Source organism: Prionailurus bengalensis, chromosome A3 (assembly GCF_016509475.1).
Source record: "Prionailurus bengalensis isolate Pbe53 chromosome A3, Fcat_Pben_1.1_paternal_pri, whole genome shotgun sequence".
In the NCBI taxonomy this organism is placed as follows: domain Eukaryota; kingdom Metazoa; phylum Chordata; class Mammalia; order Carnivora; family Felidae; genus Prionailurus; species Prionailurus bengalensis.
Genome location: NC_057354.1, coordinates 112479821 through 112501028, shown reverse-complemented (window position 1 = coordinate 112501028; position 21208 = coordinate 112479821). Strand labels below are relative to the sequence as shown.

The 21208-nt window shown below is 34.4% G+C and overlaps 1 pseudogene; it reads left to right on the top strand.

Annotated features, from left to right (window-relative positions):
- LOC122467109 overlaps positions 1–19563 on the top strand; it is a 58672-nt pseudogene extending 39109 nt beyond the window's left edge.
- Positions 19564–21208: the final 1645 nt, after the last annotated feature.

Here is a 21208-nt window from a genome sequence, read left to right as displayed (position 1 = left end):
ATAATGTCATTGGTTCAACTACATCCCACACCTTGAAGGGCAGCACTCAACTCAATCATGAATGGCATCATCCCCAACCTGGTATCTCAGCTCTGCATTTAAAGAGGCCATGCTAACATTTCTATTAGGCTTAGAGCTTCTAAGTGATGAGGTATATCCGGCACTAGAGAATTACGTACTCACATGTTCATTGTTCATTTCATTTTCTGAAAATGGGTTCTTTAGATCCAAGGTGATATTACATGAGATGCACTGCCCATTCAGTCTGTGAGCCCTGACCAAGACAGGTTTAATGTTCCCCTCAGTCTGACTAATCCTTTAACAGGATTCTTCCTGACTATGGGCCATGACCTCACTTTTCTTAATTACTTTAGAAAACTCCTAATTATTAATTCTTTAATATGATATTGATACGGAGAGCCAGCTATACAGTCTATTTAATGGTTAAAAGACCTAGACTCCTTCCGATGATATTTGGGTAAAATTAGTAGAGTTAATGCTATTTTGGGGCAAGACCATCAGTGTATACTGATGTCTATTCCAGCTGAATGTAAAATGCTTCTAATCCTCTTTCCTGATTAGTATTGGAGGTAAAAAGCACATTTGCCAGATCGATAACTGTATATCAAATGCTCAAGGCTGTATTGATCTGTTCTAGTAAAGTTCCACATCTGGCACCACAGCTGTGATTGGAAATAACACCTGGTTAAGTGTGTGCTACTTGCTATCATTCGCCGTGCTCTTTTTTTTTTTTTTAAGGGAGACAACACGTAGACCCATCAATTCTATTTAGACATTAAAATAAAAACTTCCACCATTACATCCTTTAGGCTTTTGCCATTGCCATTTTCTTCTACCTGGGATATAGCATTGCCGTTACTTTACTAACCTGCTTGGAAGGCTTTCATTTGAACTTTCCTACCATTATTGCCCTCCTTTACAGGTCAGGATGCAGATATAGGAACCCTGTGAACCAAGTAAATGCATCCTGATTATGCATTCACGGAGTGAGAAATGTCAGAGGTGAGGGCGCTGTGGAATCACTGGATCCACAATGATACGACTAAAGGCCAGTATTCCATCTATCATCCGACCTCCACATGCTTGCATCCTAACTAGGGGTCTGTGATGACATTTTGGACTCCCTAGCATATTGTTAGCCCAGAGTTTATAACACGTTTCAAATTATAAAAGTGGGCCCTTTAGGTCCCTTTGAGGAAAGATTATGAAATTTGGTATTAGGTACACTTGTTTTGTTTTATAGAGTATTCCTTGAGAGGATGCAGCCTCTTCTGGAACAGGCTCCCTGGAAATTGGTTTTATGGTTATGATGTTGCATTGTGGTAGCTGACATCAGCCTTTTGATCACATGTTTTTAAGGTTTTTGTGTTGTATGTGTGTGTTGTTGTTTTTATTGTACAAGGCAGGCAGTATCATGGTCCAGCAGCCTGCGGGATCTGAATGCTACCCATAATACATGAGCTTGGAAGAAGCTGCTTCCCCAGTTAGGCCTCAGGTGATACCAAAGCCTGGGCTGACATTTTGATAGCAGCTGTGTGAGAGACCAAATGTGATCCAACTAAGCTATGTCTAGACTGACTCACAGAAACTATGTTATTATATGTTATTTTAAGCCACTAAGTTTGTAGGAATTTGTTATGCAGCAATAGCTACCTGATATGCCAGTTCCAGTACTCCTCCAGCTGGGGCCTGCTGAGCTGTAATCACAATTACTAGTGTAGAAACAATGAGGGAAATTAGGAGCGGCTCTGGCTGTACAAGATCTGCCTCAGCTGAAGTCTTTGCATGGTCTCCAGAGGAAGGGACACTGTTATTGTCTGGTAAGAAGAGTGTGCCATTTCTGCTAGCCCAGGGGGTTCTAGGAAATATCAGCAGTCAGAGTTCTCAAACATTTTACCTAGGTATCTCATTTAGGGTCTTAAAGTCCCCTCCTTCCCTTATCATGGCTCTGACTTGAATATAGAAGACTTGCCAGGATGTGAATTTCACTTTCTTTATACCTTTGTTTTGGGGCCTGATATTGAGCTCGGTGTGCTCACTAGATACAGTGTGGGTGAGTCTTTAATGCTGCTAAAGCATGTGGCTTGCCTCTTCATACCAGATGACATGACCTTCAGGGTACTTTAATTACTTAGTGATCAAAAAATTTGACCACTCCTGCAATAATTATTGTCTCCTATCACAAGAGATACTACACAAGCCAGTGCCTTTTATTTCATTTATATCCCAATTCACCACAGCTAAATGGCTTGGTTATTATAATGCTATAGCATCTCTGGAATTTTCATTACCGTACTTACTACTAGTAATGGGGTCCTAGAAACATCTACTCACTGAGTGACAAAATTTCAAAATTTTATCTTGAAGATCTGCTTCCTAAAACCACTTCTAGTACGAAGTGCCTTAATCTGGGTTCCCCCAGAAACTGACACTGAGAGAATGATGCACGTGTCAGTAGTTTGTTTGTGAGATATTTCAGAAAATACAAGCAATTAAGTGGACATTGAGATAGAGAAGGGGATAAGTTAATGAAGGATGCATTACCAAACAAATTACCATAATAGGCAACTAGAGCCTAAACTACATGAGGAAATCTCAAAGTCATGGTCCCTATTGGGTGAGGGAGTTGGGGTATTTATGTACCACCTGAGATCAATTTTTGGTAGATATTGTTTTGATGAGCCATGACTTCTCTGTGACACCAGGTCTGCAGTACGGCAATTTAAGCTTCCACAGAGATTCGCCTTGAGGCAAAGAGATTCAGATACTGGTTATTGAAAGTGTGTAGAAATCTACCGAAATGACAAGGTGGAGAGGATACAGACTGAGCATCAGCAGCACCTGCCACACTATACTATTGCCTTTCTCCACAGATAATATTATATTAAGGAAATCTTTCAGGGAAAATTAAAAACTATACCCTCAATGATACACTGCAATACATGGTATTATTTCTGGAAGTTTCCTAGTATCAGTGTAGTGGAAAGCTGTAGGTTAATAACCAAATTCTTACCAAAGTTTTTTTTTTATTTTTCTTTAACTGAGAGCACTTTAAAAACATTTTCTTTATGACCAGATAAGAATATTTTCTTATTATACTCTTTAAAGTTATAATTATTTTATTTACTTTTAAGTATTTTGGGATTTTATTATTTACCTTGCAACTTCTAACAGGATACTGAACATTCATATGAAACATGAAAATTAAGGTCATTTTTTGGATATGTGACAGCTAATAAACAAAGGTCACAGTATCCTGCTAAGTGACAAAAAGTAGATCTAATCCTGGCTTTCACAATAATTTGTGTACTGTTAATTTACTCTTGCATATAGCTATCTCATGCTTTAAGTAAATAGTCCATTCCTAACATTCAAAGATTTTATACTAAATATAGCTAAAACATATTAAAATTCTTATATAAAAGTAAAACCTATTATATTTGTATGTTAAATGCTCTCTAAAATCACATCATAATCCCCAATTAAAGTACAAATTTATATACGAATGCAGTAAGTCAAAGTTTATAATGTAATTTCTAGGATAACAATAAAAAAAAACATACAGAAAATGAGTAACTGGCAAGCACAGAATGGAAAAACAGGGTAATGAAATTTAATCAACATGAGAGAAGAAAAGAAAGAAAAAGAAACATAGTTCAGGCAAATTATAAAATGGTAGATTTAAATGCACTACAATGGTAATTTTACCAAATTCAAATGAGCTAATCAATTCAAGATAAAAGGGATTTAAATTTCAACAAAATCTAACTACATTGTGCATGTAAAAGATACACTTAGAAAGATACCAAAGTTACATAACACAATAAGTTAATATGTGCCACTAAACAAAAGAAAGCTGGTTTAGCTCCGTTAATATATTTATATCAGTTTAAGTAGATTTTATTCAAAAGATATTAGTATTAATAAGAGAGATATTTTATAATAATAAATGGTTAAATTCACTTGGGAATTGTAATTCTAAATTTGTACAGACCTAATAACACATTATCAAATAAAGAAAAAAAGGACAGAATCCCAAGAAGAAATTGACAATAATTGGAGTAGGAGAGTTAATATACCTCCCTCAGCAACTGCTCAAACAAGTAGAAAAAGATGAAAACAGTAAAAAATATGGAAAATTTGAGAAATAATACTGACAAACTTGACCTAATGGAAATATTAAAACACTGCTTGATACAATTATGTAAACATTCAAGCGCACATGGATTATTTAACAAAGTTGACCACGTTTTGAGTAAATTTCATCTTTAAAACATTAAAATCAAAGAGGGTAGATCCTCTTAACCACAATAAAATTAAACTAGAAATCAGTAACAAAGAAAAAATGACTAGAAAATTCCCATGTATTTGGAAATTTGGAACTGTATTCCAAAATAATCCAAAGGTCAAAAAAGAAGTCATATGGATATTAGACAATAAACTGAATGATTATGAAGATAAGCTCTTTATGCGAAAAGCCAGTGTTCTTGTCTATACGCTGAAGCCTAATCATTGAACATGTACTGTTTGGCGTATGGTAGATGCTGGGTAAATACTTCGCAGTAAATGAATCCGACAGTAACTGAATGTAATTCCTTTGATGATAGCACCTACTGGGTATGAAAGATTTAAACCTGTGCCAAAAACCTCAAGAACAGGTAAAGATTCTTCAAAAAGAGATTACAAGCAGAGCTCAGCATTCAGGTTTCCTATTTTTGCAGCACGGGTAGGAGGAGGAGGAGGAAAACTGGAGGGGGCAGCTGAAGAAATAGGTACTGTTTTTCATAATTAAAACTGAGACTCCTACCTGCATTGTTTACAGTGTTCAAAGAGTGAGGCCAGACACAGTAAATGTAGGGGAAGCCTGGCTTATTTTCATTAACTGCAAAGTATTTACCCAGCATCTACCATATGCCAAACGGTACCTGTTTGATGATCAGGCTTCAGTGTATAGACAAGTACACTGGCCTTTCGCATAAAGAGCTTATCTTCATAATCATTCAGTTTATTGTCTAATATCCATGACTTCTTTTTTGACCTATGGATTATTTTGGAATAATAAGCCTAGCTTATTTTATCTAGGTAGGCTGTCAGTACCAGCTTTATATGAATCAGCTTGTTACTTACTAGAATATGGACTATTTCTTTTGTCTTAAATTTATATATACTGATCTAGAAGTTCTCCAGAATCATAAAATGACTGTTACTAATTATAGAATCATTTCCAGAATCTGTAGCTCCTCGTTCCAGAAAAGAAATTCTATTAAACATTACCAATTAAAGATTCAGTTGTTATTATTGACCTAAATTCATCAGTTGTAGTGATATTAGCGTGAAGGTTTACAACATTTTTATGAAATATTAATAATCTGTGACTGTGTAAAGGTGGGGCTGGAAGTAAAATGCCCATATTCTTTCCATTTCACTTGTGAAACCGCTTTACACGGTTTCAATTAGATCCTTGCTTTTACCCCTGAGAGAAGCTAACGGATGTATTGCATTAATTATGGTTCTTAGAGACAGGCTCAGGGAAGCCAACATTATAAAATTATAATTATTGCAGTTTTGCAGGCTCTACTTTTTCTCTCACCCCACGTGCTTACAGAGTTGAAATGTGGCTTTACAAACAATAGCTTTGGAGGAAGTGTGAGTGCAAGACTGCGTAACCAAATATATGAATCGATGTGGCTTATGATGTTTCAGATGTAAAATTCTTCTCACCATTGAATACCATTTAATGTGTATTTGTGAATCTATTAAATTTAGTTTTATTTACATATATGCATATGTACTTACATACACACATGCATAAAGTGGGAAAGATATATATATGTATAAATATATATACACATATATATACATATGTGTGTGTATGTGTATATATTCACTGCTATGTATATATATTCAGTGACTGAATATATACATACATACACACACACAAAGTTGCATTTGTGTTTGTACCCGTGTATTTGTGTATGTTTGTTTGTGTGGGTATGGCATGAGGGAAAGGGATGAGAACTTTCTACTATCAGTACAGAGAGCTGTCCCAAATCACAGTGCAGGTATTTGAAAATAGAACGGATCGGTGTGGTCACTAGTGATTTCCTTTAATTTTTTTAAAACCAGAAAGGAATTGAATGGCTCCCCTGAAAAATGTATCATATCAATAAAGCACGTTTGACTAAGGCAGTCGCCTATGTAGACCCTCACATTGTTTTAAAAGCTACAGTCTCTAAAAGAGAAAAGCCAGGGATAAGAATCTTACTTCTCTTTATAAGGGTAGTGTTTTGAAGAGAGCTGTCACAACATTTTCTCAATTTAAAGAACAAAATTTGCTAGAAGTTCCTATATGTCAGAGTATTATCTAAAAGCATGATTAAATTTAAAAACAGAATTTATTAAGTGATCCAGATTCATTTAGGTTACTGAGGTTATAAATCAAAAAGCACTTACATGCAGAGGTAACAGGAACTGGGCTGACTTTATATGTTCAAAAGGAAAGATTTTATTTTTGGTGAAATAAAATTTTAAAAAATAATGGGCAGTTAATTAAAAGTCATAAAATGCAGGAGACAAGTTAGGTAGTATTAAATTTAATTTAATAATTCAAGGCAATGCTTTCTAAATACTAAACTTGTAGCATAAATCATATTTATGGCCTGAATAAATTAAGAAATAAGTGGATGAAATAGTAGGTTAATTAAAATTAGTGCATTTTTAAAACTGGCAAACCAGATAGCATGGTGGGCTAATATATAAGAGGTTGGCAGTTATTTCAGCCAAAATAGTGAAAGCAGATGGGCACCTAGACATGACCTCAACAGACTTTAGTTTTTTATAGCCTTATACTGGGTCATATAAATTATCACATTATCTTTTTTTTTTGAAACAGTATTATCACATGATGAATATTTATTTAGACTAAATAATTGTACAACTTTTTAACTATGAGAGTCTGGCATGTTATCTCATTTTCCTTACTTATGAAATATGGATAATAATAAGATCTCCTAGGATTTTTCAAAGGTTAAACTAATATACAAAATAGAACACTGTTACTTTCACTTATTGAAAGCTAGTGCATTTTTATATATTACCTTTGCTTTGACACTTACAGTATAACCCACATTAAGGACATTCTAGATACAGAGCATAGTTTAAGTCACAGAATTCTGCAAATTGTAGGTTCATTTATGGTGTTTGGGTTTATAACAGCTTTGCAAGCAGTTAAATAGATTACAACTAAGGAGACCATGCCAACCTAATTGAAGAGGCAACCAAACTAGGGTTCTATTTTTCTCTCCTTTAGCCATTTTATCTGTATGAAAATTATCTTCTTCAGGATCTCTCAGAAAAGCTTTCACACTGTTGGAACACTTTTAATAAATGGGATTTGGTCTAGGGAAGAAAATTAACGAGACCTCAAAGAAAATTTATTTCAGAAAGAATATAGCCTTTTAGATGATATAGCACCTTACAGGGAGTTTGGATATGGTAGAGAATTGGTCAGGAAATAAAAAAAGGTTTTTTTTTTTTTTTTCATGATTCAAGGACTAAAAATGAGATCTGTAATTGGAAAAGGTCTACAAGATCATGGTGCCTTTTGAATTGCAAACACCAGGTTAAGAACTTAGGAGAAAGATATTTTGGAAAGTGCTCAGAGAGCAAATGATCTAATGCCTTCTATTTATTCCCATCTATCAGAGGTCCCATTGCACACTGCTCATCTTATCTGACAGAAGATTTTCGATTCATTGGCCTTACTGCTGACCTTTTATTCTCTTAAAACCCAAGAATCCCACATACTGATATAGCAAAATGGGAAAACTTCCTTTAGAATTAGGTCTGATTTCACTTACTCCATGTCACACTTTGTGTTTTAATTTTTTTGGTGTCAGGGGAGGGGAGCAAGTAGGAGGAAGATTTTAGAACACTGCGCAAGGATCAAGGATGTTGGGTCATAGACAACCAGGTTCAATTCTTGCCAGAGATACATGCTGTACCACTTTTAGGGACCTTCAATGGAAAGAACAGTTATTAATTTTGTTATTTAATCTATAGCGCAGTTCATATAAAACAAAAACATTAAAAAATGCTTATTGAAAAAGTGGGTTGTAAAGCAAGTGGTTTTTTTTTAACTTTATATGTACTATTCTGTAACATGGGAGTTGTACTTTTTATGCTTGTGAGAATTAAGTTAGACAATGGACATTAAAGGAACTTTCCTCGATGGTAGCTCTGATGATCTGTATTAAAAATATTCACTTGCATAACAAGATCTTGTTGTTCTTTTTGATGCATACAGAGGTATTACTACTTTAAACATTAAGCCTGCCAAGAATTCATACCTCTTGAGTATTTTCTTCACATACAAATTTGAGTCAATTTTTTGATATCTATTGGAAATAAATATTTTTCACAACTAGATAATTATAATAGAGTTTTAGGTGAGCATTTTTACAGGTTAAATAGATCTGGAACAGTTCTGATCTATGTTAATTGTGAAAACTTACAATAAGAGAGAAAGAAATTTTATGCCAGGAAAAACCTTTGTTTCATTTTCCTGATTTTTTCTTCCTCAAAAACTGTAGGGTTTTAAGAAGGAAATGTTAAATGCTGTTCCACATTTAGTGGCAAAATTGCTTGTTTTTTAAAGCTTTTTTTTCTTCTTCCTATGAGTACATTGTTTGTTTTTTCCCCTAGATTACCATGCATAGGAAGTCATCTGAACTGTCCAGTCTTTATAATATTATCATACTGATTTAACTGAAATACTCACTAGATCTAATAAAATTTAATGTGAAACTACAATTAAGCATTGGATTGCTTCCCAGTCCATGTTTTCAATTGTCAATATAGCCTCTAAGTGTTTTTGAGTACTAAATTAGGAAAAGCCAGGCAACTCTAAAGTCTCCTTGTAAGGATTTTCTTTACGTATTGTATAAAGTGCAATTTGTAACTAAGCTGTCCTGTGTTTCTTTCACCTACAGTACTTTCAAGCCAGCAAAACACTGTTAGACCATAACTTGACCTAATACCCATTGATTACCCAGTATTGGATGATGCTTTTAACCCCATATCAGCACCAGCTCCCTGCTGACTCTAATTTCAACAATAGCACTATTCCTTTAAAGAAAAAAAAGGACCACCTGAGACCTTCTACATTTATTCGTATACATTAGATCATCCTGAATTTGTTCATAAGACTTTGGTGGAGGCAAAATCCAGCGATGGAGTTTTCACTTCTATTGAACTAGAAATACATTCAGATGTACCCCTGCTGGTTTACTGGAAAAGGATACAATCATTAAAACTTCTTTTCATTGATAATTTTGGATACCAGTAGAGGAATGACATGCTTCTATTCTCTGGAAGTAGAAGTCTAGATAAGCATCCTTGGCCAAGAGAACTGCTCCTAGGGAGTAAAGTCTTTTCCACTGTGCATGTTGGCATTATTTCTTTTGCTATCTACACATACCTACTCTATCCACATGACCTCTAACAGCTTTCGACTTACAGATCTTATATCTTCTTAACTTCAGTTATCCAAGAGAATGCCTCGGATCTTTTAAAAGTCTGAGTTTACAAATCCTAGAGAAAGGAATTATTACTCTAAGGGAAAGGTTGGATCTGATGCCCTCCACTGAATTCATCAATTTTGCCTAAAGTAACCTGATTATATAAAAGTGTGACACCTCCCATAGGAACAATATGGATGCAAGGGAGGAAGGAGAAGATGCTAGAACAGTGGAGGAGGTGAACAAAAGGACTTTTTCCAGATTGTCAGGTCTCATATATTGTCTTACTTTCATATCCACTCCAGTAAATTAGAATTTTCCATATCCATATATAATGGTAAACCAGTGTACTTTGGACTGCCAGGAAAGTACCATCTGTTTTTATCACACCTCAACTTGACCTTTTTTGTTAACGTCCCTTGTTGAGGGCAAGAAAGTGATGTCAGAGTCCTTAATCATTTAAATTTCTCTGCTGTATATTAAACTATAGATCCTATAAGCCATCCAGCCGGTTCTATAATATTGATATAATAACTGTCTGGTATTGATTCTCTGCACTCTGTTTCTCTGGATCTCATTTAAGGATACAAATGATCTTTAACTGACAATGTGATACATTGTAGCTTTTTGTTTTTCTTCACGTAATCTCTGTTGATCTCACTTTTCCCATTCTTTTGTAACCAGGTGGGAAAAATCAGTGTCAACCATTCCAGTGAACTATAAAAAAATACATATGCAGGAAATGTTAAAGACAAAATATACCAGAAAGCTTCTGCTAAAAAATAATCAGATGCGCTCTGACCCAAGATTTGACTAAAAAACTAGCATGTACATTGTAAACACTAAATTAAAGGTGATCATATATTTTAAGTCACTGGGATTTACCAGTAACTTCAGATAAGTTTATTAGACTTCAGATCTCAACACAAGTCAGTACAGATTCTGATTATCTCCAATAGGCCTTTCCTAAAATATCAGGGTAATGAAAACAGAACTCAATTAGATAAAAAAAAAATCAGTACATTCTTGTCTTTCTGATCACAGAAACATGAACGTCACCTACTAGTAATTATTCAATTAATTCAACCAATACAGTGAATGTTGTTTTTTGAGGTTCAAAAATAAATAGAAACAAACAATGCCAGTAACAAAAATTTTTCCCTGATGGAAGAACAGTTTTTCTTTAGCTTGTTATAAACATACTAAAGATGATAAACTACTTTAGTCAGTTGATGAAATCTAATTTTTGGTGACTCATTTATATTATTTTTTTTAACTTTTGCCTTATTTTCTACTCTTCTATGCCTAAAAGTCAAAATTTACAATGTAAGTTTAATTCAGTGGTAAAAAGATAAAAATCTAATTGTTTTATCTCCTCTGTTCATTACTCATTAGGGACTATTATTTGAAGCTTATTTAAAAGAACAAAGTGCTACCTCTATTTCTAGATGATAATATACAGTCTCAGAGGATCTGGATGTTTATCACTCACAAAAATCACTTTGATACAGGTTTTGTTATTAGTTGACCCAATGTATAACAGCACTGTATTTAACAAAAATATCCATTAACGTTTTCTGACTTACTGAATCTTATGGAATTTAAATTAACTAATTTATAGAAAACTTGTTTCCTTGATTCATAACTCTTCTGAAAATCAGCTTCTTACTCAGAATCCCATGGTGACACTACATTAGGCTACGGTCAGAAAAGGCAGAATGAATAGTCAAGAAAAAAAAAACACCTAAATTATAATAGATTCTGTAATGGAATACTACTTTAAGTCAACTCAATAATCTAAGTTAGTCAGTGGACTCTTTACCCAGTGTTCCATCATGTGTGCTTATTTCATGATTTCCTTGTATACAAGCTTATTAAAAATATGGTTAATTTTTGAAAAAAAAAACCCTCCCTGAATCTTGCTAGGTATAAATAATAAAATCCAGGGTTTCCTGAACTATTTAAACAAATGTTTTAAAAATCTCTATATATATTTTTCATTTTCCCCCTCAGCTTTAGTGAGGCATGATGGACAAGTAAAAATTGTATACATTTAGGTTGTACAATATGCTGTTTTTGTCTTAAAGTGTACAATGTTATGATTTAATATACACATGAATTGTGACATGATTGCCACAGTCAAGCTAATTAACACCTTCATCACTTCTTACAGGTACCTTTTTTCTTGGGGTGAGAACACTTAAGATATACTCTCTTAGCAAGTTTCAAGGATACAACGCACTATGGTTAACTATAATCACCATACTGTACATTAAATCCCCCAAAGCTATTCATTTTATAAGTGAAAGTTTGCACCCTTTGACCAACATCTCCCCATCTGGTACAAGTTCAAGCGACAATATCCATTAATGAAAGACCCAAAGTGACAAAAACCGCATGAGGACTGGGATTTTACTTTGATGCATTCAATGTTGTGTGCCTGCAAACCCAAACACAACTTGCAGGCATCATTGCTCAACTCTCATTTAAAAAAGAAAATGCTTCTAACATTTCTCAGTAAACATTATGTTTGCTGTGGGTTTTTGATAGCTTCTCTTTGCTTCTCTTTATGTTAACATGCGTGTCTTTTTTTTTTTTAATTTTTTTTTCAACGTTTATTTATTTTTGGGACAGAGAGAGACAGAGCATGAACGGGGGAGGGGCAGAGAGAGAGAGAGGGAGACACAGAATCGGAAACAGGCTCCAGGCTCTGAGCCATCAGCCCAGAGCCTGACGCGGGGCTCGAAATCCCGGACCGCGAGATCGTGACCTGGCCGAAGTCGGACGCTTAACCGACTGCGCCACCCAGGCGCCCCCTCATTAAATCTCTCTTTCATTTATACACCTTCTCCCACTATGTCATCCATCTATTCATTTTGTTTCTTGTGTCCTCCCCTGAAGAACTATCCTTACTTTTGATGTAATAACATTCATCAAAGTTTTGTGTTATGATTTCTGACTCTGAAGTTTTGTTTTCAAAGTACTTTCCTGCCTACAGATCATAAAGATACCCAGTTTTGTTTTCTTCTATTGTCTTATAGTTTATCTTTCACATGTAGACCATTAATCTTTTCAGTCACTTTTGAATGTACTGTTAAGTACACATCCATTTTCATTTTTCCTCCTTGAAGGAGTTTATTTAACCCCTTCTGCTAATTTGTCCTATTCTTACTACTTTTGATAGTTCCATGGTCATATATAAGTTCCGATATACACTAACAAATTTTAAAACTTTGAAAAGTGTATAAATTATGGAAAAATACATGCTGTCAAAATGTCCTGTTCCAAAACATAACAATAAATTTTAAACAAAATTAAAATAGCCAAGATTGCCCCTAGACATAAACAAATCAAAAAGCCGGTCTCAGAAGGCTTTGAAGTGAATTCATACAAACTTTCAAATAATATTAAATTCCTACATTATACAAATTGCTTCACAAACTAGAATAAGAGGTAAAGATGCCCAGTTCATTTTATGAAGCTAGTGTACTCCTGATTACCATAAGGGTAATGACAAAATAATACAGGCCCATTTCACTTAGGAATATAGATTTTAAAATAATGCATAAGCTTACCAAATCCTACAGTTTTATTTAATCACATGATTGCATATGAATATAAGAATGGTTCAGTATCAGAAAAATCTATCGACAATATTCAGTCTATTAAAAGAAAAACATTCTTTTGGAATTAATATTACAAAACATAGCATCTATTAATTTAAAAAATTCAATAAATGAAGGCTGGAAGAAAACTTCCTTAACTTAATAAAAATGGTACAAGAAGCCCAATAACAAACATTATATCTGACAGAGAAATTTTAGACACCTGTAGATTTTTTTTTTTTTTAACATCAGTGACAAAGCCACATTTAATAGACCCCTGGAAGTTCTGCCTAATGTTAAAAGAGGGAAAATGAATTAAGAGTTGCAAGGATTAGAAAAGAAAGCATACAATTGTCGGTATATATAGATGTTTAATCATCTACCTAAGGGAAAGCAAGCAACAGAATCAGCATACAAACTATAGGAACAAATGAGAGTCTTGTAAGTTGCCTGGACACACAATCAACCTTTGAGAAGCAGTAATATTTGTGTACTGCAGAAATAACCAAATAAAGAGAGGCGCCTCTCTATGGCTCTCTCATCTATATTGTGGGCAAAGGCAAGGCTGCCTTTGTTCTAGGCTATCTTTTTAAGGATATTTGTACTTAGAATAGGACAGACTTGTTTATTTTCCATTATAAAAGGTGTGCGTTCTCTGTCCTCAAAGTTCCTTCCTCTGGTCCTCTTCTCATTTCTCCATGGTAATTGGAGCTCAGAGAACCGGGGCAAAAAACTAATATTCTGGCTAATGTTATTGCTGTGAGTAATAAATTACCCTTGGTCTCTGAACCAAGAATCAGGTTTTTCCTGCGGGCATCCATTAAAGTGTGGTAGGCTAACTTGTTAGCTTGTATACTGGGTAAAAATCTTAGACCCTTCATATTCTTTGCACCAACTAGAAAATTCAAAATAGGACACCATCACACTCACAACAAAAACTTCAAGTTATGTGGTAATTTATCTAGTGTACAATATGGAAAAAAACTATAGAAATAATTAAGGAAGTAAAAGAAGATCTTAATTTTTCCAGAAACATTCCCTGTTTTTAGAAGAAATGGCTAACCATTATAAATCAGTCAGTTATCCTGGATGACTCATTGTCCTCCAGTGACATTTCCAATTTGAAATATAAACCTAACATAATGTGTCTACAACTTATATGGAAGAATAATTTATTAATAGCTAAGTCAACCTTACATAAGTAAGGGTAAAGCAGAGGTATTTGCTCTAAGAGAATTAATATTACAAAACATACATATTATGGGATATTGGCTTAGTAACATTAGCTCACATACATGTACTTATACTTTCAAAAATGTTAATAAATTTTTTAATTAATTTTATGTATTATTTAGAATGAATTTGACAATGTAAACACTAAAAGACTATTAAGCAGTCTTTTAGTGTTATTTAGTGTGTAAAACATATATGTTATCCAATGCAACTTTAGTGAGGGAAAACAATGCTCAGGCTATTCTGACATCATTTCAACAACATGGATATGCTTCATTACACACGTTGTTGTGTAACTTGCATGTAGAATTATTTTTTGAAGTGAACTGAAGTCTAAGCCTACACTGGCATATATATGTTTCTCACCAGTGACACAAATTCATCAGTAATGGTGATGTCAGGTTACTTTAATAAAATAATATGAATGGAAATAAGCAAATTTCTTTAAAAAATAAAGGAATATGCAAATTATAATCCAGTGGCTCTGTTTTAAAAGTAGGTCTTCTCATGGGTTTGTATTTCACTTGAATTCACTGTTCTGAAGGACAAACAGCTGATTTACTCCAAAGAGCGTCCTTTAACTCTCCAAGGTTAACATGAAACTTAGTAAATTGATAGTGTAGAACCTAGTGAAAGATTAGAATATAAATAGAGGACTTCAAACTTTATTGCTGACTTTGAGATTTAGGAATAATATTTGTCACATTATTAGAAAGCTATTACTTTTCAATGATAAATTGTTTTTCATGAGGGGCTGTGATCATTAGACCACACTTTGGATTGTATTGATTGTTCAAACATGAGATCTAGTCACAATCTTACTATAAAATTTTCCCCCAGCATTCTCTGCTAGATCATACAGTACTTTATATATCTTTATATTGTGGACAACACCAAGGGAAAAAAATAGCATAGAAGAGTTGCTTTGTTTTAATGTACAAAATGTAATGTTGTAAATTTAATTATATCACCATGGTTCTTTGATTTTATTTTAATGTGCTGTTTATTATGACTATGTGCTTTTTATCATATAGTTCATCCATGAGGAAAGGAAAATTAGCCCCTAAAAATTCAGGACTTGCTGGACTCTGACAGGTAGGCCTTGATATTGTTAGGAGCTGACCTGACCAACAGCTAGACAGCATTACTCTGTGACTGTAATGAAGTGATACAAAAACACGAACAATTCTTGATGTGGATTAAAAGAAAAACATCACGGTGCCAACCCTAAAATATCTAACATCACCCTATCCCAGATTTAGCTTTACTCTTTACTCTGGTCTTCTCCCTTTGTAAATGAGATAGGTTTTCACTCAATTATAGAACTATTTACAGTTCCTGAGAGCATCTAATTTAGACCAAAGCCTCACGTGATTGAATGCTCTTGTAAAACACCTACTCAAAGCCCAAATTGTAATAAGTTCTTTGTAAGATCCTCCATGAGGATAATGAGATGCTCCATTCTTCCTCATGGTGTGCACTTTCCCTTCCTGTATTCATAATGCAACCCAAGTTGTGTTACTACTATGTTTCTGGATATCTTCTTCTAGAGGACACTGTGACGAGTTCATTGTAACCTTGCCTTATATCCTAAACCAAAAAAGCTACAGAAAAAAACAAACAAACAAAAAAACCAAAACAAAACAAAAAAACAAAACAGAGAAACAGCAACCAAATAACAGCATCAATATCAAATTACTTAACTAATTCAAGGCTAATACCTGGTTATTAAGTTCTCATCAGTGTTGAGCAAAGTGTTTCTAGCATACTTCAACATTCCATATCACTAGGCATCAGGAAATTTTAACTGAAAATAAAATAAAATAAATTCTGGCTACTATCTGCAAAGTCATTTCTCCAAAAGTGTTTAAGAAAATCAAAAGGAATCTCAAGATAAAAAGAAAAATATTAGATTGTTATGTTATTCTGTCTAGAAACTAGCTTATCAGAAACAGTACTTCCTAACCTCTATCTTGTAAAACATTAATGATTCTAAATTAATTGCCAATTAATACTGATCTTTCACAAGCTCTTCCAAAGTAGATAAGGGAGAGGAACATTTTCCAACTTATTTTTATAGCGCCAGTACCACTGTCATATCAAAACTAGACAAGGACACCTTGAAATAACAAAAGTGTGTACTAGTATCTCTTATGGATGTAAAAATCCTCAAGAAAATTAGCAAACCACATCCAGAAGCACACAAAAATAATTATACACCATGACCAAGTGGTACATATCCCAAGAATGCAATTAGTTTTAACATCCAAAAATCAACTGATGTAATACATCATGTCTACAGAAAGAAGAAGCAAAACTCCTATGATCATCGAATACAAGACACTTCCCCAACTTTGTGTTACCTACTCAAATTCCACAGGTAACATCATACTTAATGGTGAATGACTAAAATTAGGAAACTCTTGCCACTTGTATTCAACACTGTACATGAGATTCTAGCCAGGGAAACTAGGCAAGAAAAATAAATAAAAGGTCTCCAGATTGGAAAGGAATAAATAAAAATATTTCTATTTCCAGATGATATGATCTTATATATATAGAAAGGAATCCAATAAATAACTGTTAAAACTAATAAATCATTTTGGCAATGTTTCAGGATATAAGATCATTATATAAAGCTCAATTATATTTTATATACTTGCAATAAAAATATAAAAATTAAATTTAGAAAACAATACCATTTATGAAGTGTAAAAAAGAATGAAATACTTAGGTATACATTTAACAAAAGAAGTGCAAAGTTTGTACTCTGGAAACTACAGAACTTTGTTCAATAAATCTAGAAAGATCGAAATGAATAGAAAAACATGCTATATTCATGGATTAAAAGGCTTAACATTGTTAAATGGCAGAACTCCCCAAACTGATCTACAGGTTCATTGAGATCTCTATCAAAATTTCACCTGACTTCTTTGTATAAATTAACAGATGATTCTAAGATTTGTATGGAAGTACAAAGGACCCAGAATAGCCAAAATGATCCTGAAAAAGAACAAAGTAAGACAACTTAAACATCTTGATTTCAAAGCATACTTTACAGGAACAAAAACCAAGGCATTACAGTACTTGCTTAAGGATAGACATATAGATCTATGGAATACAGTTGAAAGACTGTATTTAAATCCATACATCTATGGTCAACTTATTTTTGACAACAGTGACAAAAACATCAAAAGTAGGGAAAGAATAGTATTCTCAACAAATGCTATAGAGATGACAAGATAGCCACATGCAAAGGAAGGAAGTTGGACCTTCACTTCACGGGCAAAATTAACTTGAATAAAAAACCTAAATGTAAAAACTAAGAGTACATTTATTATGATGAGCACTGAGTAATATATAGACATGTTGAATCACTATATTGTACACCTGAAAGTAATATAACACTGTATGTTAATTATATTAGAATTTAAAAAAAAGCTAAAAGACAGCCCATAGATTGGGAGATAAGGGACTTGTATCTAGAATATATAAAGACTCCTATAATTCAACAACAAAAAGACAAATAACCCAATTAAAAAATTGGCAAATGATCTGAATGGTCATTTATCCAGGGAATTTATTAATTTAAGTTTATACAATGAGTAACATAAATATGATTATATGGACACAAATTTGGACAAAAAACACAGAAAAATACATATGGTATGATCCCATTTTTATAATATACAAAAAAAGACCATCTTGTACTATGGTGATAAAAGTCAGGACAGTGGGTACCATCGTTAAAGCAGAAACAGAGAGGTAGAACAGGAGAGCTTCTCCAGATTCTGGTAATTTCTCTTTTCTTGATGTTGGTGCTGTTAATAGAAATGTTTATTTTATACAAATTTATTGAGCTGTGAACTTATAAGTGCACTTATCCGCATACGCACTTGCATCCCTAAAAGCACTACAAATGGATGTGGATAGATGTGCATTAATAGAGCTCTAGGAGTTAAATTAAGCTTGAGAAACACCAACACGTAGAATAGTATATTTTTTCAATACAGTGGTCTTTGATGATGTGTGTTTTCTTATTTTAAATGTATGTTATGCCACATTCTAGAAAGGATTGAAGCTGGTTTAAGAGGATAAACAAAAGTATAGCAAGACACAGGTGAAAAAGAAGAAAAGTAGAGGTAGAAAGTAGAAGCTTATGATCACAATTATGTGTATTTATTTCTAAGTTATTTGCATTTTTTTTCCTCAGTCTTTCTTTGCACGTCTCATTTACTTTGTCTTTTGTTCAGCTTGGCATGTAGATAAGTAAAGGCAAGTAAAGAGAATATCCATAATCTGTTCACTGTTGTAATTTTATCTATTTCATATTTATCCAAGTGAAATCCAAAGAATTCTCTGAGAGGCTCTGCAGGGGACAGTGAGGCAGTGTGAGTTCTTAGCAAGGACCAAGTTTCTGAGACGGGGTATCCCCGCCCCAGGGCAGCCCTTGCTGTTGTCCTTTCTCTGAGCTCCCACAGCCCTTGTCTGTACTGTCACTTTTGGTGTTCATTACACACAGTCTTGTTACATTAAAAAAATTGTCTAGATTTCTGTCGTTTGCTCATTTTGTATACTATCATGAGTCTCAGATACTATGCTGTTAAAGAAAACATCGTCAAAACACTGTTGGTATCTTGGACTGCTAAATATCAATTCCTTTCTTTCCAGGCTAAATGTTCAGTTTCTGCTGCTGTAACTTCAGAGCTGGGACATCTTGAAAAAGATTAAGTATAGGTCTGTCTTCTCTGCGCTGGGAGCAGCTGTCCTGTCATAGCCCCTCATCCCCCAAAAGTGTACCCCTGTAGGAAGTCTGTTCCCACCCCTTTATTGGTCAGTAGCACCTCTCAGCTGTTGAGCTGATCACTATCTAAAACCATCAGAGAAACTGACAGATGAGAGCATCAGCAACTTGGCAGCCCCAAATCCCTTGACCTGACTTATGCCTAGCTGCAGCTTCCGAACCAGTGGCGTTTCAATAGACATCAACACAGCAGCCAAGTTCATTGGGACTTTAGGCTGCCACGGTAGGAGTATTGGAATTGGGACTGTGTTTGGGAGCCTCATCATTTGTTATGCCAGGAACCCCTCTCTGAAGCAATAGCTCCTTTTCGGGCTTTGCCCTCTTGGAGGCCATGGGACTCTTTTGCCTGATGGCGGCCTTTCTGAAACTCTTCACCATGTGAAGGAGCCTTCTCCACCTCATATATGGCTTTCTCCCATGTTTCATCTACCCTGTAGCTTTCTTTTCCTAAACCTCAGACAACCTGGAGAAAGTGGTTGGCTCGGGGTCTGACAGAGGGAAGACAAATAAATACTGCATTAATAAGAAAAAAAAAATTACACAGGTGGTCAAGGCTTGTTTTCAGGTGACATCCATTATTCAAATTAAAAAAATGAAAGAATGGTGAATTAAAGTGTTTTCATCATGTGCTACATGGAGGGAGAATTCTGTCATTTTTCATGAAGACGGATCCTCACTACATGCAATCTTTATAATTCTGCACATTTCTTTAATCTATCTGTAGATCTCACTTCTATAAGACAGTGACTCTATACTATCAAATGAACAAATCCCTTTACCTTTGTTTGTTGTTAATGGTCTTAGGAGCCATATTTCAATTCAGTTCAGCTGTGAGACTTTTACTGTTTTTATAACTCTGTGTTCAGTCATATGCTAGGTACTCCGAAAAGATTTTTAAAACTCCTCCCTTTAAATCTTGCATTCTCATTGAGCACACATCGTTCCTGTACAAAAACAATAAAATATGACAGGGTCCATTTTCGTCCTGTCCTACCAATGCCAGTGCAGGTAGCAAGGATTGCTTTATTTGAGAACTGTTCATTAAGACCAGCATGATTTGCTTGACAGCTTGTATTTTCATTGTCTTGATTAAAATGTACCAAGTGATTGGCTCAGGGATTTTGCTAATGGGTAAGTGAGCCAAGGTTGCAGGTTCCCTGGATTTCAAAGTTTTCTTTGGATTTGCTTGGGTTTGATTTTATTTTTTATAATATTTTGTGGTTCCCCTGACCTCTTACTTCAATCTACAGCCGCTGTCAAATACATAAATAAGCAGACATCCTAGTTCTAAGAAGCAAGACAAATGATTCCTCTGATTCGATCGGTTTGAGGACACAGATAGGACTATGCTTGCTACTTTTATTTTTCTTTTTCCAAGATGATTCATTAATTGTATTTCAGTATTTGAGAAGAGGGGGAACATTTACAGTTATGTGTATTTAATTGTGACATATATCCAACATTGAGAGGATGGTCTGATAACACTTTCAGTAGATATGTCTTTAAACAGATGAAAAGAATTGAAGACACTTCAAAGTTAACTTTTTAAACTGAAAAAAAATTGTAAGTTAGATAAGAGTCCTTTATTTCCTCCTTTGTGGTTCAAAGAACGCTGAACAGAGTTGAGAGGTGTGGCTTCTTCTCCTGCTCCTGAATTATAGAAAACTAGCCATCCAACCCCTTTAGACATTTTTTTTTTATTAATGACTTTGAGTAAGTTATTTGAAAAGTGTAATTTCTGCTCATCTTCTATAATTACCATTTAGTCACTATCTAATATGCAATGAAGTAGTGCCTTCTTACTCGAGCCTGAGGAAACATCTTGTTCAGAGTAACACCGTTAGCTGGACAGCGATGGAGTCAGAGATCTAACCATTCTGTGTGACTCCAAAGTCCTTTGTTGGTTCTCTTCCATTAAGTAATCACTTTTATGAGAGGTGGTCCACTTTCCTCTTTAAATGCATGCAGTTCGGAGTCAGAGGCAAAACCCAACTCTGCTGCTGACCTGCTATGCAACCTTTAACAAG